Source organism: Mauremys mutica, chromosome 14 (genome assembly GCF_020497125.1).
Source record: "Mauremys mutica isolate MM-2020 ecotype Southern chromosome 14, ASM2049712v1, whole genome shotgun sequence".
In the NCBI taxonomy this organism is placed as follows: Eukaryota; Metazoa; Chordata; order Testudines; family Geoemydidae; genus Mauremys; species Mauremys mutica.
In genome coordinates, this window is record NC_059085.1 from 40,086,345 (window position 1) to 40,114,175 (window position 27,831).

Below are 27,831 nucleotides of genomic sequence, written 5' to 3' on the forward strand. Positions count from 1 at the left end.
TCTTGCCTTAGCACTCGCTATGGACGGGGCAGGGCTTGGCTCACCTGCCAGCAATGGCGCCAGGAAGAGCTGCAAGGGGAGGACAGCCAGGGTACCTGGGTGAGCTCAGAGCCAGGCGGGCTCTTGCCAGCTCGTGTCAGGCCCCATTTGCCCAGGAAAGGGCAGGGCCAGGGACTAGATTCTGGGCCTCTGGCGGCCAGGCTGGCAGGAGCCGCCCGGCACCCAAGGAGTGATTCACCAGAGCCGCCCACAAACGCTCTTCACTGCAGTCAGACCTACTCTGCCGGCTGCTCCCGCCAGAGCTCTGGGTTCAAACGGGGCCGTGGGGCGTTACCGCCGCCCCTGACAGGACTGGTTTGGCGCAGGACTCCCTGGGGGAAGTTCTCTGGCCCGTCTGGGGCTGGGCCGGGATCAGACTGGACAGTCAGAAGGACACTCCTGACAGGAGGCCAGCCAGGGGCTCCAAGTGCCGGCACAGCTACTGCCACCTTCCTGCACTCAGAACCAGGGCCGCCCAGAGGATTCAGGGGGCCTGGGGTCTTCGGCGGCGGGTCCCGGGGCGGAAGGACCCCCCCCCACCGCCAAATTGCCGCCGAAGACCCGGCGCGGAAGAGGCTCCAGGGGCCTGGGCCCCGCGAGAGTTTTCTGGGGCCCCGGGAGCGAGTGAAGGACCCCACTCCAGGGCCCCCGAAAAACTCTCGTGGGGGCCCATGCGGGGCCCGGGGCAAATTGCCCCACTTGCCCCCCCCCCACCCCCCTGCTCAGAACAGGTCGTAGAGCACCACAAAGCCCACATCAGTGCCGGGAGGCCAGGGCGTGTGTCGCCTCACAACAATCTCCTCTGGGCTCTCTGCCCCATGCTGCCGTCCCTGCATCGGCGGCACCCCCAGGGAAGTTGCGTGTCTGGCTCTCCTGGGCATGGAGGTGGCCAAGCAGGAGAGGGGAGGAAGGGGAACACAAGGAAAATGCCGCTGGGTTCAGAGGGAACATGGCACTGATGTGACTCCAGGGGGCAGGAGCTTCCCCCAAATCACCTCAATCCACAGCTCCCGCATCACCCCCCTGCCCTGGCACCTTCCAAGGGACTTCTCCAACCTGGGAACCTTCCACACACAGGGGAGACCCCCCACCCGGCTCCCATCTGCTGTGGCCACTGGAGGCAGGACTTTCCCTCTCCCGGGCTGCCCAGAGGAGCCCTCCCCATCGGAGGCCCGGCCAGAGCTTTGCCGCAGAGCAGCTGGGCGCTAAGGGGGCCAGATGGTAGCGAGGGCACAACGGGTGGGGGGCTGCGCTTTGTCCCAGCTGCATGGCGCCGCCTCAGCCCTCGGCCCAGCTCCGAGGTTGTCTCCATCTGAGGAAGGCCCCATCTAATCAAGCCTCTGGGGCGCTAAGCGACCGGGCTCCGGGGGATACAGCCAACCGACGGGACCCGGGAGCCCAGAGAACCTGGCAGCTCCAGACCCAGGGTGGAAACGAGAGCCGGGCCCAGCCTCCTAGCACGTTCCACAGGCAGGCTCGCCGAGGCCTGGCTCAGAGCCTTTCCCTACTCAACGCAATCCCCAGACGGCACCTCAGGCTCCCACACAGGCTGGAAGGACCCGTCTCCACTACCGCCTGGCTGAGGCCTGGTTCCATTTTGCAGCTGGGCCTGGGCCATCACCTGAGGCGCTAGCAGGCTCCATAAAGGCGACCTGTGAAACCCTGGAGCTTGTGCCATTCTGCCCTTCTCGGCACTGCAAACCGGGCTGCCCTTGGCGAGCAGCCGACGTGCCTCACAGCACGTGGGCTGAGGGGGCAGGGAGCAATCTTTAGCCAAGACTTCCTTTCTCCAGCATGCTCACTGGCCACTGGAGTAAGATGTGTGTCAACGGCCAAGCACTCAGGTGAACGGCCGCCCAGCTTTCCCTCTGGCTGTCACACGCTCTCCGGTCACCACAGACTCCCCAGCTGGACAGGAGGCGAATTTCTAATGTAAAAACCAAACAAAAGCCCTTTCTTCCCCACCCCCCTGGCTTCTTCAGCTCCTCAGTGCCCCATGTGACGGAGCCCTACTGCAGTGAGACAGCCAGCAGGTCTCCAGGCACGGTGCCACGCACAGGGGGCCTACGTGTGCGTTGAACAGGGATGCTTGAGAAGGCAAGAACTAGCGCAGGAGCAGCTGCTGCACGTCTGCGGGGAGACGGGGAAGAGGCAGGGAGAAAGCCAAGCACTTGAGTGGCCCGATTCCTGGGGAAGATGGAAGGGGAGGGCGGCGGTTCTGGAGTGTCACTCAGCATTTATTAATCTTGGGGCCCGGTGGCCTCGAGAGACACCCAGCAAGCCCGAGCTCTCTGCCTCTCCCCTCGCCTCTGCCCTCATTATAGAGGCATTTATTAACTTCTGCGCTCTCAGCCATTGACTGGAGTCTTGTCTACATGATCAGCTCATGTAAATTCATTATCCTAACAGCTGGGAATAAAACCCTGCCTGCGCGGGAAGGGAGCTGACGGATGAGGGCTGTGGGGGCGGCGTGTGCCAGGCAAAGGGTCTCCTGCCTTTTATGGCACCTGCTTGAGCCAGAGGGAGCAGGCGGTGGAGGGGGAAGAGGGGCTGCAACCCTGAAATGTCTGTTTTAAACCAACCTGCAGCATGTCAAACAGCAGCTCTTTGGCGCTCTGGGTCCATGAACCCTCCCAGTGCCGTCCCCCATCACCTCAGCCTCTGGGGGCTCCAGGCTGCAGCGCCGCAGACAGTCACCAAGGCCCAGGTTTTCCAAAGCATTTAGACTCCTAACATCCACCGCGAGTGGCTGGGGCGCCCGGTGGCCTGCGCGGTACATGTTTGGTGGGTCTCATGCCACGGCAGACCCCCTGAGCGCATCTCAGCAGAGAAGCCCGGGCCAGCCTGGAGGCGAGCCCCCTCTCTCGGGAGCAGGCCGTCGCTGCCCGGGCTGTCCCTGTCGCGTTTCTAATGAAGCTGCCCGTCTCCAGGGCTGGCAACTCACCCCGGCGCGGCCATGTTCACACACTCGCTGATGGGGGAGGCACCAATCAGGACTCCTGGATCCTGGTGCTAACTCAGCCCTGTCTCCGTGTCTCCTCAGGCCCTGCAGGGCAAATGTCACGGACTGACCTCGGCAGGGTGCTTTGAGATCCGTGAGCATGACGGCTCCTGCTGCCACACCCCTCCTTCCTGCAAGGCACCCAGCGATAAGGAGCCCGGATGGGTTAATCAGTAACTCCCCCATTCACAGGGAGCCGGACCAGCTGTCCCAAGGCACCAGCGGATAGAAAGCAAGCCTCTTCTCCTCCATTAAGTATGGCATCTGTATCCCGCCGCACCCCCCTGCCCAATAAATGGTTCAAGAAGCATTACTAATCAGCACTCTGCCTGCCTCCTGCCGATTCCATAATTACTCCTTCCTTTCATCCCCGGCTCTGCGCAGACACCAGACCTCGGGCCTGCTGCCTCGCTGCTCTGTAATTACAAGCTAATAGCTTCAATGAATTTTCTGCTGGGGCCCAGTTCAAGCACCAATCCCGCCCCTTCCCCCTTGACGACCCCCCTTGGGGTAATTACACCCTGGAATGCCGGGCGCAGCAGGCCTCCGCATTTCCTCACAGGAGCTCACTGGCGGCCTGAATTACCTAATCACCCCACTCGGTAATTCTTCATTACCGGAGAAAGAAATGTTTGTGAACAAATAAAGGACGCCCCAGAGCTGGGTGCACTGGGCCTTGCCCGCCCCCGCAAGCTGAGCCTCCCTGTCCCCATATGCCTCTCCCGGGTGGGGGTGAGACACACAGAGCAGGAATTATCCCCCTCCAGCAGGGGGCGGCATCAGGACGGACACACACACACACACACACACACAGAGCGAGCGAGCGAGCAGGAATCATCCCCCTCCAGCAGGGGGCAGCAGGACAGACACACACAGAGCAGGAATCATCCCCCTCCAGCAGGGGGCAGCAGGACAGACACACACAGAGCAGGAATCATCCCCCTCCAGCAGGGGGCAGAAGAATGGACAGACACACACAGAGCAAGGATCATTCCCCCCCCGCCACCAGAGGACAGCAGGACAGAGACACAGACACAGAGCAGAGCTCATCCCCTCAGGCAGGGGGCAGCAGGACAGACAGACAGAGAGAGCAGGGCTCACCCCTCCAGCTGGGGGCTGCAGGACACACATACAGCATGTGATGCTCAGCTGATCTCTGCGGCTGCATAACAAATTCCTTGTTGCCTTCGGCATGTTCCAAGCTCACTGGCACAGCAGCGATTTCCCCAAAGAGCTGGGCAGGAAGGGATTCCCCCTGGAGGGGGAGGGAAGAGGGGCAGTCGAGCAGAGGGGGTTTAACGCCTGGGCTTTCGTCCCACAGAGACCTGGGGGTCTGGAGGGGAGGAACGAGAGAATCTGGGGGCCGGAAGAGACCGATTTCCACGGGTCAATGTCTTAGAGGCCTTGCCCCAGCGGCCTGAGCCAGGTCACAGCAGGGCAGTGCTGATGCAGCTCCCCGGGCACAGTGACCTCCTGCACGCAGGGCCCTATGGGATCCCCTCTGAACCAGGACCTTACCCTCCACCCCGGCAATAAGGAGAATCCCCAGGTGCCAGTAACACGGTGAAGCACAGATGCCAAAGCCACCCCTGGAATCCAAGCGGTTCCAAAGAGGAAGACACGTGCTGCCCGTTCATGCAAGCTGCTCTTCCTATGTCAAGGCACACGGCGACACGCTCCTCAGCAGGACAGACACTGGCATGCCTGGGGGCACCGCGTTACCTGGAGCAAGCCACCTCTGTGTGGAGGGACTGGGAGTGTGTGCGCTTGGGTCTGGGTCCTTGTCTGCGTGTCCACGCGTGCGCCTGTATACATGTGTGTGCGCGCCCAGGGGTCTGTTGCTGTCTATATGAGTCTGAGTTCACATGGATCTGTGTGGTCGTGGCGGTGCACCCAGGGCACGTACGCATCACAAGTGCTGTGCAGAACACCGGGTTTTGCACACGTCCTGGCTGGCACCTGCCGGTGGGTGGGGCTCGCACGGTCTCATGACATCCATCCCCGGGTTCAGCTGGAGCCTTAGGCTTCCCTGGGCCCCTACCCTCAACCGAGTCGCAGGCTCCAGCCCTGGGGCCCTGAGTGTCATTCTGTGCGGGGTTGGACCTAGGTCCATTTACTAATAATTTCTAGGGAGATCCCAGTGCTGGGGCTGGAAATGCTTCAGATCCCAGCTCAGCAGCCCTAGCGCTAGCCAGCAATGCGGGCAGCACGCAGCCCTGCCTAACAGCTCACAGGAGATCCCGGGATCCGCCAGCCACTCGCCAACTTGCATGGAGGGTGGCTGCAGCCCCTAACGGCAAGCCGCGGCCATGCTGTGTAAACACCGGACGGGGGAAGGGGGCTGTTCGGAGGGGTTCTCTCTGCAGAGGACGCCCTGGTACCTTTCAGGAGATGCCATGCAGAGGCCCTGTGCTCCCCCAAGGCATGCAACACATCCACTGAGGGGCTCCAGTCTGCAGAGAAACAGGAGGGGCTGTGGCAAAGCATTTTCTGCACAGGGTTTGTGCCTCTGCCATTCATCTCCCCCGGCCCCCGACTTGGTCTAACAGAGCCCCGATCTGTTGCCTTCCCAAGCCCTTTCTATCACCCCAGGCTTTCCTGGAGGCACATGCATCTCTGAACCCCCTAGAAAGGGGCAGGAGACCCGCTGTGCAGCCAACATTTTCCTCCTCAGCCCTCCCCACTCAACCCCCCACGCTCTGGTGAAAGAAGAGAGCCATGTCGCCAGCTCCACGGAGGTGCCTGCCCCTTTAAGAAAGAGCGGCCAGTGCACAGCATCCGTACAGCACAGACAGGTCAGGAGATCAATCCCTTTCATTGCCACCCACCAAGCCAGGGCTCCCTTTACAGGAACTAGGGATGACCAGGAGGGAGGATGGCTGGAGCCTGTCTAAAGGTCTCCCTCCTTCCCCACCACGGCCAACCTCCCTCGGAGTCACGAGAGCATATCACGGAGAGTCGTGTAGGCAGCTTCTCTCTGGGGTTCCCCCCCTGAACTAACGATAGTTCTGCCCTCCCGCCCCCAACCCAGCCAGCCTCGAGGTGCAGCCTGAGCCACAAGCTGCTAAAAGCAGCATCAAATATTCAAGAGACAATTTGGTGTTAAGAACTCAGGGCGGAGCCGGCCTGCAGAGAAAGTTCCCACCTGACCCCAGGGGAGGGGAGAATTCCGCTCCGCTAAGCTCTCCGCTTCCCCCCTCCATTAACTCATCCACAGAGATGGGCTGGGAGACAAGACCAGCACAGCTGAGCCCTCCCAGATGATCTTAGCCAAGGGATGGAGCGGGAAGGAATCCCACCTCTGAGCCCTGTGCAGGACCTGGGGCCGCATTGTTTCCCCGCCACCTGTTGCCTGTGCTTGGGGGTGTCACCTAGAGTACCTGTGCACACGCACACACAGCCCCGACCCCCCAGATATGGAGTGTAACTTCTGGGTGGCTGGTACTTAGCCCTGAATTAATTCCTACCTCAATCACAACAGCTCTTTTAGGAGAAAACAGCCAGTCTTGATTTAAAAATTGCCAGCGTGGGAGAATCCGCCACAAGCCTCTGTCAGCTTTGCCAATGGTTAGTTACCCTCACTCTTACAAATTCGCACCTTGCTCCTAGTCTGAATTTGGCGAGTTTCAACTTCCAGCCACTGGATCTTGTTAGACCCAGAGCCCATTATCAAGTATCTGTAGGTACCTACAGACTGTGATCAAAGTCACTCCTTCACGGTCTCTTTGTTACGCCAAACAGGTTGAGTCTATCACTATCAGGCAGGTTTTCTAATCCTTTAATCATTCTCGTGGCTCTTCTCTGAACCCTCTCCAATTCATCTGCATCTTCCCTGAACTGTGACCACCAGAGCTGGACACAGGATTCCAGCAGCAGCTGGATTAGTGCCAAACACAGAGGTAATACCCTCGCCCCACTTCTAGCTGAGATTCCCGTTTACACATCCAAGGATCGGAACCGCGAGGCTGCCCGATACGATCAGTGTTTTCAGCAATTTAGCTGGGGCTCTGTTGCAACCAAGCTGTGAACCAGTTCTGCTACTTGGTCCCCAGCGGTGCAGACATAGTCTAAAGATCTCAAGGTCGGAGGTGTTAATACCAATGTTCTGGCCTGACTCCAACTCAGGCAATGACGTCTGGCCTACCTAAATTCCTTCCCGGCAGTTTCAACCAGAGGCCATATCCTTCTGCTCTCGGTGCCCTGGACTGCTGTGTAACATTGCTGTGCACTACGCTACAGCTGCTGTTCCCCACACCAGAGGGGGCTGCCTTTCAGTGGTGAGGCAACTTGATCTCGGATGACAGGTGCTGAATACATCTACACTACGCTACTTGTACCAACCCTCGCTCCTGCATTATTCAGCTGCAAAAGTCTGTGTGCACAGATTTGCGGCTCTTCCTCAGATCAGACTTATCCTGAGTCCTTTGGGTGCAGAAATTGGGCAGCGGCGTGGATCTGGCGTTCCCTCCCCAGGCAGGAGGCGATATGCTCTGAGGCACCCCCAGGATCTCCTGGCGTAGACAATTTAGAGGCAGGGAATGCTCCAGGGTTGTGTACAGGTACAAAGTGAAGCAACAGGATGAAATGAAGGAAAGGGGAATTTAAGGTGAGTAACAGGAAAATCTTGACGGCTGCCTCAGGCAGCACAAGGGAAGAGGTGGCAGGTCCAGTGCTTCAGACTTTTAAATCGACACTAAGAGCAGGGGAATCGGCTGTAGGCAAATTCTGCACCAGCTGAACGACAAGGGACTAGTCATTCTCTTCCATCCCCACCTACTCATTTCTGTACCATTGTCACGGAGCTGGATTTCCCTGGGCTCAGTCAGATACACTGGGCTGGGTTCTGATCTCCCTCTGGCATAAATCTGGAGTATCTCTGGATTCACCGCCCTGCCAGCGAGACCAGAATGTGGCCCAGTAATTTTAACCAGGTTTTGCATCCTGATCTTCAGGATACAGCCATCAGCCTGCCTGCTCATCTGGTACCCACCTGTGCCACGTTACTCGGAGCTACATGGCGTCAGGAGCTCTTTGGCCCAATCCACTATTTCTGTGGTAAGAGAGGAGCCAGCGAGTGAAAGGTGCTGTTTGATCCCAGGGTTTACATGCAGCGGGAGAGATCTGGATAACGGCAGCTGCTGGGGATAAATGATCCTGAGATAAATAGCACCACATAGCCAAAGGACCCCAGCACCAGGGCTGGGCAGCAGCTCTCCTGGGAAGACCCATCAGGAACTATATAGATTAACACCTGGACTTGACAAGGCGTTGATCACCCATGGATCTCAAAGCCCTTTACCAGGGAGGTCAACGGGATTTGACAGGTGCGGAACGGAGTCGCAAAGAGGTGAAGGCCCCGATTCTCAGAGGTATATAGACTCTGAAATCAATGGGAGCCAAGTACCTACAGAACTTTGAGGATCTGGGCAGCACAGCAAGTCAGATGCCAAGCTGAGAGCAGACTCCAGGCCTCCTGAGTGCCAGTCCACTGCCCTGCCCCCGGGATCACACCTCATCAGGTGCTTTCCGGACATATGTGCAGGCTGTGCGCTGCCCTTTACCTCCTGTAGGGGGAGCTCTTCCTATGGGAACGAGCAGGCTCTGTACCCTATCCACAGGGCCTGCGGTCAGTGGGGGCTGCGGGGCTCACCCCGTGCTCACACTCTGTAGGTCTCCCTCTCACGGCGAGCCTGGGGCGTTCGAGATCGCAGCACGCACCAGGGCACCGCCGCTCAGCGAGGCGACGGAGACACAGACTGGCCCAAGCATACAATGGGACCGATCCTCCATCAATGGCTACTAGCCAAGAGATCATGGACGCAAGCCCATGCCTTGGGTGTCCCTATGCCTCAGAGTCTGGGCGACGGGATGGATCACTGGATAAATTTTGCCTTGTTCTGGTCATTCCCTCTGAAACATCTGGCACTGGGCACTGTCGGAAGCCAGGACACTGGGCTAAATGGACTTGGTCTGACCCAGTCTGGCCGTTCTTATGGTCTTAATTCTGGGTCTAAACCCAGCCAGCCAACCCCTTCATTCCCCAGGGAGTGGCTGATCCCCATCGGTTGGCCGGGCAGCTGCCCGGGCCCTGGGCCCTGCTCACACCGAGGGATCTGCTCTGTCTCACTGGCCCACGCTGTGTTTGGACCCCGCCCCGGGTGGCCCTGGGTTGGCCTCACAGGAGTCACATTTGCACAGGGGAGCACAAGCCCCCCCTGGATCCAGCCAGCTCTGTTTGTAGCAGTCTGGGCAGGGACGAGCAGGTGTTTCCATTTGTACAAACAGCCCCCCGTCCCCGCCAGCCACAGCCTCCGGTTGTAATCCCAGAGCTGCCTCCTCCTCGCCCGCAGAGCGCCCGCAGTGCGCCAGACCAGCGCCAGCCCCAGGAGAGAGGCGCCGCGGCTAGGAGCCTCTCTAGACACAAGCCACCTGCAGCGGAAAGCCTGGGAGGGTGTGAAGAGCTCGCTGCTGCTGGATGTGCTGAGCCCGGGGCTGCGTAACCCTCACCTGCAGGGCAGCTGTGGGGAGCAGCTCGGTCACGGTTCAGCCCAACTCCTGGGGCGTCATTGGCCAGGATTTCATTCGCCTGCCGCTGACACACATCGGATCCACTCAGAGCGGCTGCCCCGAGAGCACCAGCCTTAGATCCCTTAAATACGGGTGTCTCGTCTGTGTGCTCAGGGCAGGGCTTGGGAGCCAGGACTCCTGGGACCCGACACCCCCTCTCCGTGACCTCAGCCTGAAATAGCCCAGGGTCCGTGAGGCCGGGGGCTGGGTACTTCCTCAGCGGGGGCGCTCCCGCTGGGTCGTGTTACAGCACAGGGATGAGGGAGTGCGACCCTCCATGCGTTGGTCAGCGGGGATCCTGGCTCTTTACAAAGGGCCTAGACACTGGACGGGTGTGCCTGGCACAGCTGCCTGGTGACCGTCACGGGACAGTCACAGGCGGCCATCGGAACGGGCTTGCCCAGTGGCTTAGGGGAAAGGTCCTTTTAAGAGACAGCAGCAGCAGAAAAGCCTTGGCAGGGTTTCAAATGCCAAGTCTGGGTTTGCAATCTCCAGCCGCCAACATGATCCGCCCCCAGACTTCCACCCAACTCATAAACAGCCGAGAGCAAATACAGGACCACGGCAGCATTCAGCAAAGGGGGAAACTCTCCCATAACCAGCCCAGCCCTTAACCCCGAGGCGGCGCTTAGGGCTTATGGGGCAGGAAGCAAAGGGAAAACCTGTCCCATTCCCCCAAGATGGGAACAGGCAGCACCTCCGCCTGCCAGGAATCACTGAGCCCCAGCAAACATTACAGCAGAACCGGGAGTATCTGACTTGAACGCTTCTGACAGAGCAGGATGGCGACATGTCTGCCCAACCCTGGAGAGGGAGGCGTGGGGAGAGGGACTGATGATTGGTGGGACTGAAAGCTTTAGTTTTTAATGCGCCCATCACTGCTGTATCTGGGCGCGTGACAGCAGGGCCAATCCATCTGAGGGGTAACTGCACCAGTTCTGGGGGGGGGAGGTTATACCAGGCAGGAACCTGGCCCTTCATGTCCGTCTGTGTTTACTCCCAGTATGTCACGCGCCGCACAAAGACCCTACAGTGCAGCCTCCTACCCCAAGAGTTTTGCAGGGAGGAGACGGCCTGTCACTTTAGGCTCCCCCACCTTTGCTCTAAGGCAGCAGATGCAAAATCCAGGTAGGCAGCCACACCGCTTGTAAACCCCTTTCCCATCCCCCTCCACACACACCACAAAACAAACACCACAAGACTCAGCACAATCCAAATAGCCTCTTTGTTCGGTGCCTGGCTCGGTTTCTCCAAACTTCCAGAGAGCAGGATCCCCGGCTTCAACAATAACACATGGCTTGGAGTACCCCCCCCCCCTCTACCCAGAGATCAGCACCCCTGAGCTCATCAGCAGACAAACCAAACCAGCCCAGATCCAAACCTTCCTGGAACGTTGGGAACATTTCAGACCCAGATCTGGAGCCAAACCTCTGTGGGCCATTCCTGCCTCCAGTCAATCCTACATCATGGAGCATGAAAGACTATAGGATAGATCCAATGCCATTGCTCAGGGATTACAGAGCTTTCCGACACTGTCACTAATGGAAGTGTACATCTCTCTCTCTCACACACACACACGCACACCCTCCCAGGCTCCTGTCTTCCATCATGTTTTGGATCCCTGCAAGACGTCCCCTGGGAACTAAGCACCCCCACCGAAGGCAGGACTAGAGAAAACAATCCCTTGTGAGTTTTGCGCATTAAAGCCACCCTGTTTTGGCCAGCTGCCCTGGCACTCGCTAGGATTTGCAGTGTAAGGAGAAGCCCTTGGTGCCCCAGGAAGGGGTACAGTGGAACTAGCCGAACGGAGAGAGAAGCCCCCCGCTCACCTTTCATGGCAGGGCAGCGTCCCAGAGCTGGCCTGTTCTCCTGCCGTGGCCCCACTTATCTGCTCTGCAGCTCTTGAGAGATGTCCCGCGTGGGGAGGTGGAGCTTCCCGTTCGGTGACACCTGCTGCTGCAGGACACACCCAGGCCAAATGGTTTCACTTCCCCCTCCCACTCCAGCCGGTGCCCGGGGCGCATATTTCCCTGTGGGCTGGCCTGTGCTGCCGAACAGGGCAGGTTGGTTCTGATCCCAGCTACGCCCCTGGAAGCCGGAGTAATGCCTCTGACTCCTACGGCTTTGCCCTGCTGGAGGCGAGGCAGGGCTGGCGCTGGAAAAAGGGGCAGGGGATTAAATTCACAGAAATGCCAGGCTGGAAGGGACCTCGAGAAGTCACCAAGTCCAGCCCCCTGCACTGAGGCAGGACCAGTAAACTAGACCAATGCCCATGCGTGGGGAGGGACAACAGGGAAAGACACAGAATCCTGCTTATGATGCAGACAGGACTTTTGGGGGCAGACGTAGTTCTCAAACTGGCCATGCAAGAGCAGGCTTCTGATTCCGCTTGTCCAGCTATCCAGCCTCCAGCCAACGGCTAGTGGCTTCATGCCACTAAAAGGCCCCTCACTCATAATGCACCTGGCTTTACCAAAACCATGCACGGGGTGAGTGGGGACAGAGCGATTCCTTCCTGACCCCCAGTGCAATCAGCCCCTGCCCTGAAGCTTAAGGGTAGATCTCTTTTATCTGCCTCTCACTATGTTAGCTGAACACTTACAGCTACAGAGGTGCAAGCACTCCTCAGCCTTGACAGCACATCTCAGTTGCTTTGATAGGCAGCCACAAATCCAAGTGTGTTTGTGGGAGGGGATACAGCCTGGCTTAGTAGTTGGACTCAAGTCAAGACTCCTGGCATCTCTCTTTGCCTCTGGCCTCATGGGAGGCTTAACGAGCATTGTCTGTCAGCGGGCTGAGACCCCCTGAGAAAGGGGTCACAGGGCAGCCAGCCCTTCCCAGGTGGGACCCTCGCTCAGGCCTGTTGCTAAGATCCAGCGTGGGACGCCGTGCAGCAGCTAAGGAAGCCAGCGCCGGAGTCAGATGGCCACAGGGCTCTCTCAGTCCAGCAGGCAACCAGAGACAGGAGGCCTGATCTGACCTCCTCCCCCCCGGCGCCCCACCTGGCTTCCCGGCCCTGGAGCGGCAGAACAGCAGAACAGCAGGTGGGTCAGTGAGGGAAGGCGGGGATTTACACGCACAGGCAGGGGGTGCGTGTGTGTGCAATGCCCCCCCCCCCCTTCGGGAAATGGTGGAGGATTTGGCAGCGACTCTGCTCCCTGCTGCCCTGGCACAGTCCTACGCGCCTGGCTCCTGGCACCGGAGAGCAAACAGGATTGTCAGAGATAGCGCGGAGGCCGGGTGAGTGATGAAAACCCAGTCCCTGTGCTAGGGATGAATACTGATGGGGGGAGCCCTGAGGAGGGGGACGGGCGGCTGATTTACTCCTCCCTAAGCCCCCCTTGCCAGCTCTTCAGCATCCCATCCGTGGGATCCCCGCCTTGCCTGGGACAGGCGCCTGGTTCGGTGCCTGTAGAGCGACGCCCATTGGGCATCGCTACGGCGGGCGCCACGCTCCCTGCCTCCAGCTCTGACGTGCGGCTGGGAGCTGGGCACTTGCCATCCTCCCTCCATCTGTTGCTGATGATGCCGACGGATTTTTTGGAACAGGCAGCCTCCTCCGACAGCGAGAGCAGAACCAGCCTGTCTGCCTGGTGCGGCTAGAGACAAATAACATACCGGCAGCAGCCGCGGGGCAGGAGGGAGTGGGATCGGGGCTGGCACCGCAGGGCGATTGCAGGAGGCTGGGGCGGTGACGTGGGGAGGAGGGGGTTGGGGAGACTGGCATTGCAAGAGGCTGGCACGGAGGGAGAGGCGCATGATGGAGACCTTTGTCGGTTCGCCCCAGAAATGCAGCTCAGGGCCCCGGTGCAGAGAGATCACACGCCGCTCCGGCCCACCCTGCCAGGCAGAAACAAAACACTCCCCGGGCAAAGGAGAGGGACCAAACTGAAGGGCTCTGGCTGGCCAAAATCCGGGGTGGGGCCTGATCCTGAGAGGCGCTAAGCACCCACAACGCCCTGTGGCTGCTGCTGAGTGGACCAGGGACATCCTGACGTGCCATGGCTGGCGGAGGGATACGTGTGGCTGGCAGGGCTGGCGAGACCAGCAGAGGACAAGGGCCCCGGGAGACGGGCACTGCGCCTAGCAAAACCCTGCCTAACCGCGGCCCAGCGGGCAGCGTCAGTTCCCCCCTCAGAGCTCAGCACAGGACAGCTGCATGTCACGGGCCGGATACAGCCGCGGGGGCCGAGTTAGTCCCAGTACCCACCAGGGAGATTTGAGCCTAAGCCCCTGAAAGCCAGGCTGGGGGCGGGGGGCTGAGCTCCCCCCAGCTGGAGAGCGGTGTCTCCGGACGCACTGGTTCCGGGCAGTAATAGGGGGGGGTCAGAGTCCAGGGGCCCAGCCCTGAATGCACCGGCGAGGTGCAGGAGAATGAGTGGCTGGAAGGCCTGGCATGTACCCCAGCAGCCACCAGGAGGCAGCAGCCAGCCAGCCCGCCCTCCCTTTGCTCAGGGGAGAAGCTGGCGAAGGGGGAATCGGTCACCCGGGAGCAGGGCCTCCGTGTCAGGAGCTCAGACTGCTTTCGTGCAGCCGCTGCTCCACCGACCAGGCTCTCAAGCCTTGCCTGGCACCCCCAGGCTGCTGTCCTGCCCAACAGGCCATGCCCGTGCCAGGCTCCCCCCTCCCGCCAGCGTCGGCATGACCCAACCCTCTGCCACCACCGCAGCGGGGTTCCAGCGCCCCTGTGCAAGGGAGCTGGGTGTGAGTCATGGGAATTTCCCTCCACCTAAGGTCCAGCCGTCCCAGCTGGACATGCTAAAGCCCCCTGCCAATGAGGGGCCGCAGCTGTGGAGGGAAACGCGGAGCAGTTTGGGGAGCAAATACCACCCCCCCCGTCCATCGTTGTACCTCACCATGTGCTTTTCCCTGGCACCCCCCCAGCGTCCCATGATAACGAAGCCACGAGCTGAGAGAGCCCAGTGGACAGAGCACAGGCCTGGGATCAGGGACTCCCGAGTTCTAGCCCTGGCCTGCACACTGACTCTCTCCATGCCCTCGAGTAGGGCATTGCACCTCCTTGCCTCAGTATCTGTCACCATCGGCCCCTGCCTCAAGGGGACCTGACCGCCCTGGAGCAGCATTTCACAGACACAACCCACGAGGTGAGCCCTTCTCCATCCAGAGAGATGGCTGCCCCGGGCACCGCGGTGCGACACCCCCTCTGCCGACTCCCCTACCTGCCTCACCCCAGGAATCAGATGGATTTCACCGGGGCGGAAGGATGGCCCTGTACTTCCCACCGGGCCGGGCCGCCTGTGAGCTAATGATGTCGTGAATTACAATTCTCCCGGCGGCCCCTCCATACATCACGGGAGCAGGGGACGCGGGGAAGTGGGAGCTGTCATCGTTAATGGCCCCGGCCCGGCTCTCCCTGCGTGCCTGACCATTAGCTACATTATGCATGCGTTCGTTTGCTTTAGGCATCATTAGTGTTTTCCTCCTTGTTGTGGCATGGACGAGGTGTGTGTGGGTGGGGGGGAAACAACAAGGGACTTAGCACATGCCGGCCCCCCCATCGCTCGCCTGCAGCTCGCTCGCTCTTGGGGTGGGGGAGGGAAGGCCCCCCCGTCATGCTCCGCTTAGCAGCTCCCATGTCTCATGAAATATGGAGCGAGGGGCTGGGGGAAGCGGGTGCCTCTGAACGATACAGCAATTACTGGGAAGCTGCAGCAGGTGGCTCAGATTTATAGGCACTTGCAAGGAGCAGTGAGGTAAGTGCAAGGAGTGGGAGGGGTGCGGGGGGGGGAGACATAAATCAGGCTGGGGTGGGGACATTTGAAAGGGTGGCCTGTCCTCCCTGACAGCCTGGCCTGCTGGCTGCCTCCCCAGGATGGCACTGGGATCTCAGCTGACACATGCTGATCTGCTCCAGCAGCCTGCCTGTGTCTTCGCAGGGAAATGGGCATAGCACCTCCATTCCCCCCACCCCCCGTACTGCACAGACACCTTGAAAGGCCGATAATGAGAGTGAAGTACCCTTCAGAGCAGATTGCCATTGAACTCAACCCGCACCAGCCGCCTGCTTAAAAGCCGCTATTTTGAGCTCGTGGGAGCAGCAGCAGTGGAAGTAATAATTTATTACCAAATACGATCCGGCAATATCTCCAGCTCCTGGGAAATGGAGCATAACCCCCTCTCCCCCCGCACAGCGAGCGCCTGTGCACTGCGACACAGGGTGAGCCACACACAGACGACGACCGTAGCCACACACCCACTTGCTCCGGTTTCCCTAAACCGCTGTCGCTGACCCAGTAGAGGCCACCCGGGTAACTGGTCCACATCGATGTCCATGAAGCTGAAACCCACCTGGTTTAAACCAAAACGTACGTCCGTGCTGCCTTTGCAACCGGTTCGCTGTCACTCTTTCAGACGGCCCATAGACAGGGCCTGGGCTGCCCCGGGAAGGAGAGCCCCAGAGCATCGGAGATGGACAAACAGCTGCAGCAAAGCCCTGTGGGCAGGAGGTGAATGACCCGTAATTGACCCAGCAGCAAAGAGAGGGAGTGTGTGTGTGTGTGGGGGGGGGGGATTCCATCATCTCAACTCTGGCATTAGGTGACCTCCCGCCTTGTCCCCACCGAAGGGGGAACGTGGTCGGCTCCCCCTCAACCAAATCCTGCTGGAAAGGAGCCTTCCCAACAGGGCCGCCCAGAGGATTCAGGGGGCCTGGGGCAAAGCAATTTCGGGGGCCCCTTCCGTAAAAAAAAGTTGCAATACTACAGAATATTATGTTCTCGTGAGGGCTCCTGCGGGGCCCAGGGCAAATTGCCCCACTTGCCCCCCCCTCTGGGCAGCCCTGCTTCCCAAACCAACCCAAGGAGGCTGGAGAACAGCTGGGATCACCCCCGCACCCCCCGCCACGGACACCGTGCCACGGAGAGAGACAGCCGTGGAATATTGGCCAGGCCTGCAGCCAGGAGGCCTGGGATGGGGATAAGGCCTCCTCTGTCCCCGTGCCCCCCCTTTGGCTTTTGTTCCATTGCTTTGCCTCTTAACCCTGGGCTGCAGTGACACTTCCTCTGGTCTCGGCGGAGCCAGCGCACAGCTGCACTCCTTCGCAATCAGTTAACAGCTGGTTTGCATAGATTTTCAATTCTAATTGCCTCGCATTGTCAGAGCTGGAGCACTGGTGAATGAGGCAGCCGGAGCCTGGTGAAAGCATGTGTGAACGTGGAGGGGGGGAGTGCAGGCGGCACGCACGGGGGCATGTGCATGCTTCCTATTGAGGATCCACGCCTTCTCCTCCTGTTCGGTCCCTCCAGAGCCAGGGGACCCCCTGGATTTTCCAGACGGGGATTCTCAGCCCGAGGCCCCAGGAAGGAAAAGGAGGAGGGAAAAGCCTGCCTCGGTTGCTCTGCCACTGCTGCTTTTGCTGACTGTGCAGTGGGACCCAGCACCAGGGCGGATTGCTTGGCACAAAGGGCTGCCTGCACAGAAATGATACCAGTCTCACTGGTGCTTGGGAACTGGGAGACTAATTGGATGCGACAGCCCAGCACCAAGCCTAGAGAGGGCTGGGCTCCCCGCCGGGAGGGAGATCTGCCCCCGGAGAGGGCTGGGCTCCCCGCCGGGAGGGAGATCTGCCCCCAGAGAGGGCTGGGCTCCCCGCCGGGAGGGAGATCTGCCCCCGGAGAGGGCTGGGCTCCCCGCCGGGAGGGAGATCTGCCCCCGGAGAGGGCTGGGCTCCCCGCAGGGAGGGAGATCTGCCCCCGGAGAGGGCTGGGCTCCCCGCCGGGAGGGAGATCTGCCCCCGGAGAGGGCTGGGCTCCCCGCCGGGAGGGAGATCTGCCCCCGGAGAGGGCTGGGCTCCCCGCCGGGAGGGAGATCTGCCCCCGGAGAGGGCTGGGCTCCCCGCCGGGAGGGAGATCTGCCCCCGGAGAGGGCTGGGCTCCCCGCAGGGAGGGAGATCTGCCCCCGGAGAGGGCTGGGCTCCCCGCAGGGAGGGAGATCTGCCCCCGGAGAGGGCTGGGCTCCCCGCAGGGAGGGAGATCTGCCCCCAGAGAGGGCTGGGCTCCCCGCCGGGTGGGAGATCTGCCCCCGGAGAGGGCTGGGCTCCCCGCCAGGAGGGAGATCTGCCCCCGGAGAGGGCTGGGGTCTCTGTCCGAAGGGATATCTGCCCCCGGAGAGGGCTGGGCTCTCCACCGGGAGGGACATCTGCCCCCGGAGAGGGCTGGGCTCCCCGCCGGGAGGGAGATCTGCCCCCGGAGAGGGCTGGGGTCTCTGTCCGAAGGGATATCTGCCCCCGGAGAGGGCTGGGCTCCCCGCCGGGAGGGAGATCTGCCCCCGGAGAGGGCTGGGCTCCCCGCCGGGAGGGAGATCTGCCCTGGGGTCTGGGCACAGGGAAGGGGCTGGGGGCTGACAGGGGCAGTTTACACAGCAGAGCCGACCAGGGGCATTAGACACACGACTCTCCGGCTTTCCCACAATGGCAGGAGTTGTGCATCTAACTCCCCTCTGGCTCCCCAGCCCTGTGCTCATGGCCCAGCGGCTCAGCTCTCACTCCCCGGGTGGCGAGACGTGCAGTGGCTAAGAGCTGAGCCCGGCTTTCCCATGCAGGGGCATCAAACCCAAAGCAAGGTCCTGCCTGCAGAAGTGGCGGGTGCATTTCACGCAGAGGGGAGAACGACTGCACAGCAGGAAAGGAGAAGACAGGCTTGCCCCAAGCTCCGGTAACCCCCAGGCTGCATTTGCTCACAAGGAAACAGAAGCTCCCGTTCTGTCCCGAGCGCCACAGATATGAGTCGCAGACACCTGTCGAATGAGCAAAGATGTCTCCTCAGCAAGCACAGGAGAAAGACCCTTGAGAGATCCCCAGGCAGATAGTAAACCAGTAACAATCCCACCCCACCCATCCTATCCACGCACCATCAGCAGGGACGGAACCTCAGACCTTCAGAGCTAAAGCACAACCCTCTTCCACTGGAGCGAAAGGAGGGATAGCTGTAACTCCACTAACTTGTAGTAGGCTGTTATCCTCCCCAGGGACCAGCCACTAGGGGAGGACAAAGCACAGCCAGCACATGCCCCCTGTGAGATGGGCTAATGCCAACAGCCTGAGATCCCCGGGCTGCCACTTCCTAACCACTCACCACCCCCAGGACTAGAACTAGAACCAGTGGCCCTTAGCATCATGAGCCAGGCCCCACCCACCCGTTCCCCCGGTCCTAGGCAAGTGGCCTGGAGAGGATTAACAGCAGTGACACGTGACAGCGGGTGCATTTCGGTGGCCTCCCTGGTACTGGCCGCCTGCGAGGAATACTAATTTTCTAACCCAACAGCTAATCAGTGCTTGGTGCCCCTGCCAAGGGGGTGGGGGCCTGCCTCATTTCCGTGCGATAGTTAACGAGGATTGCTGCTGAGCTGTCACATATTCCCCGCCCCTCGTTAGCACAGCTCCACTGCACCTACAACCCGCTTCATTAATCCACTGACTGACGGGCGCCCGCGTTACACCTCCCCTGGCCGTACTGCTGCACGCTCGCAAGGTTCAGAGCAGAGTCACAACCACCGGGTCCCCCGCCCAGCTGGCGGGCACCAGGGACGGGCAGCCGCTCTGCAACCTTGGAGAGGACGTGGCACCGCTCCCTGGTTGCTTCCTGCTGGCTGCCCCTCGCCCCCACCTCTCACTCCATCAGCTGGGACGCTAGATCCCTCCGCTCTTCCCCAGCGGGAGATCCGGCCATGTGGATAAAGGGGTTTTCACCACTGGGGGCCCCTCACCTTCCCCATGCTAAATGCCAGTGTCAATGGGGATCCAGTCAGGAGGGGTGCCATGTTCTTTAGAATTCAGGCCCAGCTGGGATCCTGTGGAATAGTGGCGGGTGCCAACCTGGCTTAAGTACTCATGCTCCTTAGGCGATGTGCCCCTGCCAGAGCCCATGGCTCTGTTTGTCTCCGTAACATGGCAGGACCTCTCCAGTGCCCCTGGCCACGCAGCGCATGCAGTGGGAATGGACGCCCAGGTGGTCCTTGGGGGGTGAACGCAGCTAGATACGAACCACCCGAACTGACTCCAGGATGGGGGGTGGGCATGGGATGAGGCGGAGACAGCTGGAATGGGCCTGCCGGTCTGAGCTGGGACGTAGGACGCTCCCACCAACTGGGGAGCCTGTGGGGATGCTGCTGCCACCCAGTCCCCCGTCTCCTGGCCGTGGTGCAAAGACAGAGGGAGGCAGGGACCACCCCCCAGGACGGGCTGGGGATCAACCCAGCCACCCCAGCACCGAGAACTGCTCCCTGAAGTTCCTCCTGTGTCTGGAGAGACTTGATCCCGGCAACAGAACAGGAAGGAAGAAAAACGACCCTGGAATTCCCATTTCAGTGAGACAGACTCTCAGAGCTGCTCCACTGGGCCTGGGTGAGAACCCTCCTTTGCCCGGTTTAACCCAGTCCCCCAACCCAGCCAGGTGCACCTCGGTGAGTCATGCCAGCCCCCGGGCACCTCTTCCCCCACCCTCCTGCTGCCTGGAGAATTACCATGTGCCCAGCAGAAACTCCCCCAGACTCCACCCGGGCCCCCATGCAATGCCACCTCTGAGCTAAGCTTAGCACCAAGCTTCCTGCAGCTCCCTTCAAAGTCACCGTGACCTTCCCGACGCAGGCAGGACAAGGCTGGGACTGGCTGGGCTTTCCTCAGCTGCCCATAGCTTCGGCTCAGCCTCGCGGTCTGATGGCGGGAGACCGGGGCTTTCCGAGCATTTCCAGCCATCAGGGGTGCTGCGCTGTAGCAGCGGGGTCTTCAGTGTCTAGCCACCACCAGGATAACTGGGTAACAGCCAACACCGACGGCCATGACATGGGTGATGGGTTCGAAAGACAAGCTCCCGAGGCCAGCAAGGGCGACCGAGGGGAAAGTGGGACTGGGTGGGGAGGTCTCCTCTGACTGATGAGACCATCCTCCGATGGGGGAGACAGGAGCCATGTCAGCCAGGCTCTCCAGAAGCTGGCTGCAATGCAATCAACGCCCTCAGGGACAGGACGGAGAAGGAAGGCAAAGCACCCGCAGACGCCAGGAGATCTGAAGTCTGTTGTGATGAGCATCTCCCCTCCGCCTGCAGGAGCTGGAGAGGCTCAGTCCTGTGGTGAGGGTGGTGGAGGGGGGTTTATAAGAACCTAGCGGAGCTATTTTCCTATCGCTACATGTGCCTGGACTTATTGCTACGGGCTCCTGGGCGTTACGCCCCCTCCCCGCGATCCTGGAGCCCTCACTCAAGCAATGGCACAAGGGTGAAGGCCTCCTGCGGAGCTGTGCCAGCGCCACCTGCACACACCGTGACCTGGAGCTCCAGGCGGGGCGCTGGAGGTGCGTGGCGCATCGGCGACACGCTGTCTAGCGATGGCTGCGGGACTCCAGCCAGGATCTTCAAGAGAGACGCAGAAGGGGGAGAACCAAATTGTCCATGTGAGCCTCCGGGCTGGGAGTCGCTGGGAGGTTTCGAACGCTGCTGACGCAGTGTCTGCCCTATTAGCCCATTCAGTTTTCATAGGCTCTTCCATCGATCACTCTGCCACGGATCATTGATCTGGCAAACGACAACAACCCAACTAATCAGAGCTCATTTCGAGAGTGCAGGCACCGGAGAGAGGCGCCTGGCACCAGCGCCACTCGCAGGCATGTGATCACAGCAGCGTTCTGCTGCTGCGCACCGTACTGCAGTGCCCCATGCACCACGGCTGCGAGGCGGGGCCTGCGACCGGGCGGGGATCCCCGGCGTCGCCAGGCGGGGCCTGCGACCGGGCGGGGATCCCCGGCGTCGCCAGGCGGGGCCTGCGACCAGGCGGGGATCCCCGGCGTCGCCAGCTGCCCTTGCAGAAAGCACTGCAGCATCCTACAGCAATGGGGCCAAGCAGGATGGCTTGGGATCCCTGGGCAGGGACAGAGAGCAGAATATGGCGTCCTCCCTACCCCACTCTCCTTGCTCCGATAACTAGGGGGGCACTTTACAGAGCATTCGCCGTAGAGGCATTTGCTGGGGTTTCCAAGGGAGGATTAGCAGCCTCACAAAGCGGAGGCTGGCGGGGTTTTGTCGAGAGGATTAGGTGTACCTGCTCAGCCATTTCAATCCGGGTGCGTTTAAGCCCATTGTAAATTACACTGGCAATGCCTGAAGGACCAGAGGAGTGTTTTAATTGGAAGGATTTCTCGCCAGGCTGCAAAGCAGCACAACTGTGTGCGTCCTTCTGTGCATGCTCCCTGGAGCCCCTCCCGGCCCATCCCAGGCGTGGAAGGATGATGCATTCCCAGCAGGAATACAAATCCAGGCCACTGGGCACAGGGTATCCGCAGTGATGGCCTGGGAAGGAGCCCAGAGAGCAGCCGCAATCCGAGCGGCCATCGTGCCTGCAACTGCAAAGGGCTCGGGAATCATTTTCCTTGTCAGTTGCACACAAGGGATGTGAAAAGCAGGAGCTCACAGAGCAGCTGACGGCTGCCAGTGGGGAGGCCGGGGAGCAGAGGAAAACCCCCCACGTAGATCATTTCCCCAGGCAAAGCACTAGGAAATATCCATTAGGACTCCCCCCTGCACTGGCCAGAGGGGCTGGTGCACATGGGACCTGGTCTGGCTCCTCGGACAGGGCATTGAAAGCCAGCTGGGAGGGGAGAGGAGGGCACCCACTTCGCATCTCAAAGAACCGCTGAGACCCCCCTTGCCCCGGACAAAGCTGACACTGAACATGCTCCTTGGAGAGGCCTCAGCCTGGCTGGCACTCCCAGGGAGTTGGGGGGGGGGGTTATTTTCTCCTGGGGCCTTTGCGGGCAGAGGAGAGTTTCGTCTCTAGCTGCACCAGAGCTCAGAGGTCCCACAGCCCAGAGCTGGAACCCCCCCACCCACACTTTGGTGTAGTTCCAAACCACCCCACTGGCCCCATCTTCTCCCAGGCAAAACCAAAGCCTTAGATCTTAGCACCCCTGAACTCTGGGGTCACGGGACCCAAGCGTAGAGTCATCCTGGACAGCGCAACGAGGGCAGCATCCTACTTCCTGCACTGGCCAGCCCCAGGCCCTGCAAAAGGAAACTCCTGCAAAGAACAATTATGCAACTGGATGCTTAACAGGGAAGCTTCTTCCTAATCGGCCTAAGGCCTGAAGCCTGATGGTTCGGCCCCCTTCTCCTAGCTACTGTACTGCAAGCGGTTTGCCTCTGGGGGTTCCCATTCTCCAGGTAGGAGATCCCGCACCCGTCGCTCATGACATCCCAGTGGGAGGCTGAAGATGATCCAGGCAGGGCTGACGCAGCGGGAGCAGATGGACTTGTCAGCAAAGATCCTGGTTTTATGCAAGCATCCGCAGTAATCAAAATGAAAAGAAGAGGGGGAAAACCCCGCAACCCAGGGGAAGAGAAATCCAGGGAAACGGAAGTGTCTGCAGAGCCACCGCTGCATCCAACGCCCTTTGCCGACGGTTACGTTGGGTCTTTATTAAAGGAGCGAGAGGCTTGTCTCAGCCAGGGCTGTTCCAACTGCCAGTGACTCAGATGACCTGCTCGATGACCGCTTGTGCTGCGCTCCTACTTCACTCCTCGAGTCGTCTGGAACTCGCAGCTCCAAGCCGGTCCTTCCCCAGCGCCTTTGGCGGCTTGGCATGGACAAAGAATACAGGGGAGTCAGAGCAACTGGAACCGGAGAAGGCCAGAACGGCCCGGGTGGTTACTCTCCTGCCTGAACTAAGAAAGGAGCACGTTCAAGCGGCCGTGCCGTCCCTCCCTAGACAATGCTGAGCAGGTGGGCCCCATGGCCTAGAACCAAGGAGCACGATCTGGAAATAATCCTGCAGCTGAAGGGCTCCAGGGATAGCGCTGGGCCTCCCGTGCCCAGAGCCAGGTGGAATTGCCCTGTGGTTTGAACAGGCGAGGGACTCTGTCCAAACAGACAGCAGCGGGTTTCCCAAGGAGGAGAGAGAACCCCATCAGCCCCAGGCTCACAGCGGGCCTGGGGACTGTCTGCCCCCCGAGAACGCAGCACGTACTGATTAGCAACCCCTCTCCCTCGCACACTCCGCTAGACTCAAGCCCCTCGCCGGGGCACTCCGGGGGAGACCCCCAACAGCAAAGGCCCGGTCAATAGCAGCTTCCATCTACAGGGGGCTTGCAGACCCTTTGATCCGCACACCCCTGCATCATTGCAGTGAGGAAACGTGACTGTCCCCGACGCCCAGAAGAACAAACCGCCCGGGATGCCCTGCACGGCCATGTCTCTTTCGTGTTCTCCCCCCACTGCTGCCACCAGAGTTCGGCTGTCCCATTGTGCCCTGCTCCCTGGCTCTGTTCCCCCTCCAAGGCTTTGCTTTTCCCCTCTGGCACAGAGCTAATAAGCTAGCAGCCCAGGCGCTGCCTCCTCCACTGCTTCCCCCCTCCAGCCTCGCCAGCCCCTTTGTGTGCAAGGAGTCAGGTTTGCCATTCTGATGCATTAAGCAAGCCCAGTAATGAATGGCTAATGTGCCCACAGGAGAGGGTGGGGGGTGGAAATCGTGCAGTGCACAGAACTCCTGGGCAGGATTCCAGGTTTAGCTGCTGACCCCCTCCCCCTCTTACCCAGGCCTCCCTCTCCGCAGATCAGCCAGGCAGCCGCATGCTCTGCCATCAGAAGTGCATTGTTCTAAGCAAAAGAAAAAACTTGCCCAGCAGATGGCAGGTATAACAAAGCAGCTTGCTGTGGCCAAGCCAATTATTTATCTAATTATGATTTACCACTTAACCACATGATCTTTCTGCAGAGTTGTGGGCAATTAAAACCAGGGTGATTATGTGGATTATGCAAATAGGCTGGAGCAGAGCGAATAAAACTGGAGATTAGACATTCACACAGGCTGGAGCTGGCACAGGGCAGGCCGTGGGGGGGGGGGGACGGGCCAGGGACGCAGAGGGCAAAGAGGCGAAGGGGGCACGGGGAGCAAAGCTGTGAGGAGATGGGGCCCGGATTCTGGGAGGAGGTGCTAGCAGCCAACTCCACTGGCCAGTCCCTCAGGTCAGCCGTGGGTGGGTCACATGTTAGGGGTTCTGAGTGCACAGGGCGCGGGGAGGGTGCTCAGCAGCCCCCCAGATCAGGTCCCTAATGGCATGCCGTGGGGCGGCGGGGTCGAGGGAAGGGGCTCGATGCGCCAGATGGAGTGAGCTGGGCAGTAGGATTGCACTCCAGTAGCAGTTAGGGATCCCTGCCCTCTGCTCTGGGTGGTCTCAGAGGGCTTTACGCCCCCCGATGAGCTGACTGTCTCACCCCGTCCCCACAAGGCGGGTGCTGGCACCCCACTCCCCATGGGCTGCACGGGAGGGCCGCGGCGGAACAGGGAGCCGACCCCAGCGCTCCTTCGCAGAGTCCCTGGGCCTGAACCCCCAAACACTCCCTTCCCCAAGGCACGGGCCAGCTGACTGGCTTCTCCTCCCTTGCCAAGAGCGGGGAATCTATCTCCAGTGCTGCACTGGCAGTGCCCGGGCCAGATGGCCAAAGGGTCTCCAGAAACGCAGTGCTCGGCATGCAAACCGCGTGTCTGGCGGGAGGGCCTGCCCTGGGAGGGGAAGAGACGCGGGTGCGAGCCAGGGGCACGCAGGGCCACATTTCTCATGGAGGCCGGCAGGATCTTCTCATTCTCCCATCAGGGCTTTTATCGATACGCAGCTGCCCCGGCCGCTGCCTTGCTAACCGCACCGGCTTTCCTCAGTCTGGGGTCAGACCTGGCTACTGGGGACAGATCAGACCGCTGGCGAGGGGCGGGCAGCACACGTGTGCGGTGGCAGCCGTGCTAGGGAGATATCCCCACACCCCCTCTTAAAGCTGAATCACCCGGCAGGCAGCTCAGAAGGGAGAGAGTGGCCCAGGTTCACGGCTGGCCATCGCTCGGTTCACTGGAGGTGGAATCCTGACGCCAGGCCACAGACGGGAGGACCAGGCCTCATTCCCCGGGACAGGCACTAGCTGAGTCGCTGGGGGCTGCACTGAGGAGCAGAGGGAGCCGCTGGCCCCTGACGTCTCCCCGAAGTGCCAGGTCTCCACTGACTAATGGGGTTTGAGAGGGGCACAAGCACCGCCAACGCCTGCACAGAGACACAACCAAGCTGCCCCCCCCCCCCACCAAACGTGTGCCACAGAAACAAGGCGAGCGGTGATTTCCTCCTAGCCGGGGACAGCGGAACGCTGCCCGCCCCTCGTCACACCACCCCATCGAGTCTCAGGCAGCCCCAGCTTCCCCAGCGAGGGGGAGACTGCCCAAGGCCCGAAGAGGCTCCAAGCTCCCAAGTCCCAGCGGCTTTTGGTGGGAGGCAGGTGCCCAGCTGGCCTGGCATTTGTGCCAATCACAGCCCCGGTAAGTAAACCCACAGGTAGGCACACAGCACTGCCCTGGGGAATGACAGGGGTCAGGGAAACGGAAACTGCCCGGAGAGCCCCAGACGACCCTGCTGAAATCCATGGGGATGCCTTGAACGGGGCCTGATTCGCTGACAAGCACCTGCCCCCTGAGAACCAGGCTCCTTCAAGGTGCCTCTGCAGTTGGGCTCCCCAAATCACTAGTCAACATCTTGGCCCTAATGCCCCATCCCTGAACAGCGCCACCTTCAGGTGACATAGGGGATTCGCTCCCCATGACTAGCCTCCTATATCAGGCCAAGAAACATGCACGGTCCCTCCCTGCCAAGGCACGCGACACCCAGGGGCGGCTCAAGGAATTTGGCCGCCCCAAGCACGCCGGTCCCGCGGCTCCGGGGAACTTCTTGCAGACGTGCCTGCGGAGGGTCCGTTGGTCCCGCGGCTCCGGTGGACCTCCCACAGGCATGACTGCGGAAGGTCCGCCGGAGCCGCCTGCCGCCCCAAGCGCGCGCTTGGCGCGCTGGGGTCTGGAGCCGGCCCTGGCGACACCCCCTGCCCTCCCCCACTGTTCTGAGCCTCCTTTGCTAGGCTCCTATGGGGCTTTCACCCCCCACCAGTGCCTGTCTCCTGCACTGAGAGCCCGCTGCCTCTCTACCCGCGACCAGACTGGCCGCGATTCAGCCAAGCCCCTCCATTCCCCTTCTCTCCAGTGGAAGCGCACTAATCTCACAAGTGGCAGGGCCGCAGCTGTACTTAGTCCTGCCCTGAGTGCAGGGGACTGGCCCAGATGACCTCTTGAGGTCCCTTCCAGTCCTGTGATTCTGTGTACCTGGATACCAGACAGAGAGGACTCACCTGCTGTATCCCAGCACCCTGCAACCTAACCGAACAGCAGCACCCAAGATCTGTGCTAGTCCAGGCAAGCTTCTTTTCAGGGCGGTCCCTTCTGGCCTTGAAATCTGAGAAACCAACCAGTGCTGGCCTGCCAGTAACGCCAATGGAAGGAGGCCAAGCCCAGCGGGCGTCATGCCCCAGAGAGTCCAGTCCATAAAACATCTCTGCACGTGGTGGGGCAGGATCAGCTAACCCCCCCACCCCCCCCCGGAGATCAAAAGGACCTGACGCAACATCACAGCATTGCAACACCACCAGGCCGCAGCAGCGGGACCAAGGGGGCTGCAGGTTCGTTGCATGCGCCCACGCCCAGAGACACAAAGGGGCCCAGCAAAAGGCGGCTGGGGCCCAGTAGCCGGGGCGGAAGGAGATCGGGATGCTGAGTGCGGTGCATCCCCTGGAAGAGCTGGCGATCCTGGCCTTTTGTTGGAGACAGTATAACAAAGAGCTTATGCGGCGAGGGCGGCGCGTATTAATAACACAGCCTGGCAGATTACTTTGCCTGCCTGAGTTGATATGAGATTTATGCATCGCCCGAACCCAGGAAATACAGAAGTATTAATGATAATACTTCTTGTCCTAGCAAAGGTCACCGGCAATCTCTATCAATCCAGCTGCACAGAGAAGGTCCCTGTGTTCGCAGGCAGAGGGAAGGAACTGCCTTTTAATCGCCTCATTTGGTGAGGCAGCTGAGGTTGTATGTCATGAGAATTACAGATTCAGCAGTAATTGGCCAGATGTGGGGGCTATTCCAGCCCCCCGGGTGTCATAAAGTGAACTCCCACACTGGTGATTAGCCCACGAGCAGGGCACTCCCCGGTCACTGGGAAGGCAAGGCAATGCCTGCAGGAGGAGGGGGAGAGTGAACTGTGCGTGCACCTGTCTGTGTGTGTGCATACATATGTGTACCTCTCTTACGTGTACCCTTTTGCACGTGAGACTGTGTGCAGTTTGCACATCCGTGCATGCACATGGCTCTGAGCGTGCAGGTGGTTTGCATCTGTGGCATGCACACGCCTGCATTTGTG

General features: G+C 60.4%; 1 protein-coding gene across 9 annotated transcripts in view; it reads right to left on the reverse strand.

Annotated features, from left to right (window-relative positions):
• Positions 1-27,831, reverse strand: part of GSE1 (Gse1 coiled-coil protein) — a 354,820-nt gene that overhangs the window by 58,929 nt on the left and 268,060 nt on the right. The window contains exon 1 of one of the 9 annotated variants that reach the window (XM_044987178.1): positions 15,917-16,019. The exons of the other annotated variants lie outside the window; for them this stretch is intronic. The gene's annotated coding sequence lies outside the window, so the exon portion shown is untranslated. Of the gene's footprint in view, positions 1-15,916; positions 16,020-27,831 lie in introns of those variants that run through there. 9 annotated transcript variants of the gene reach the window in all.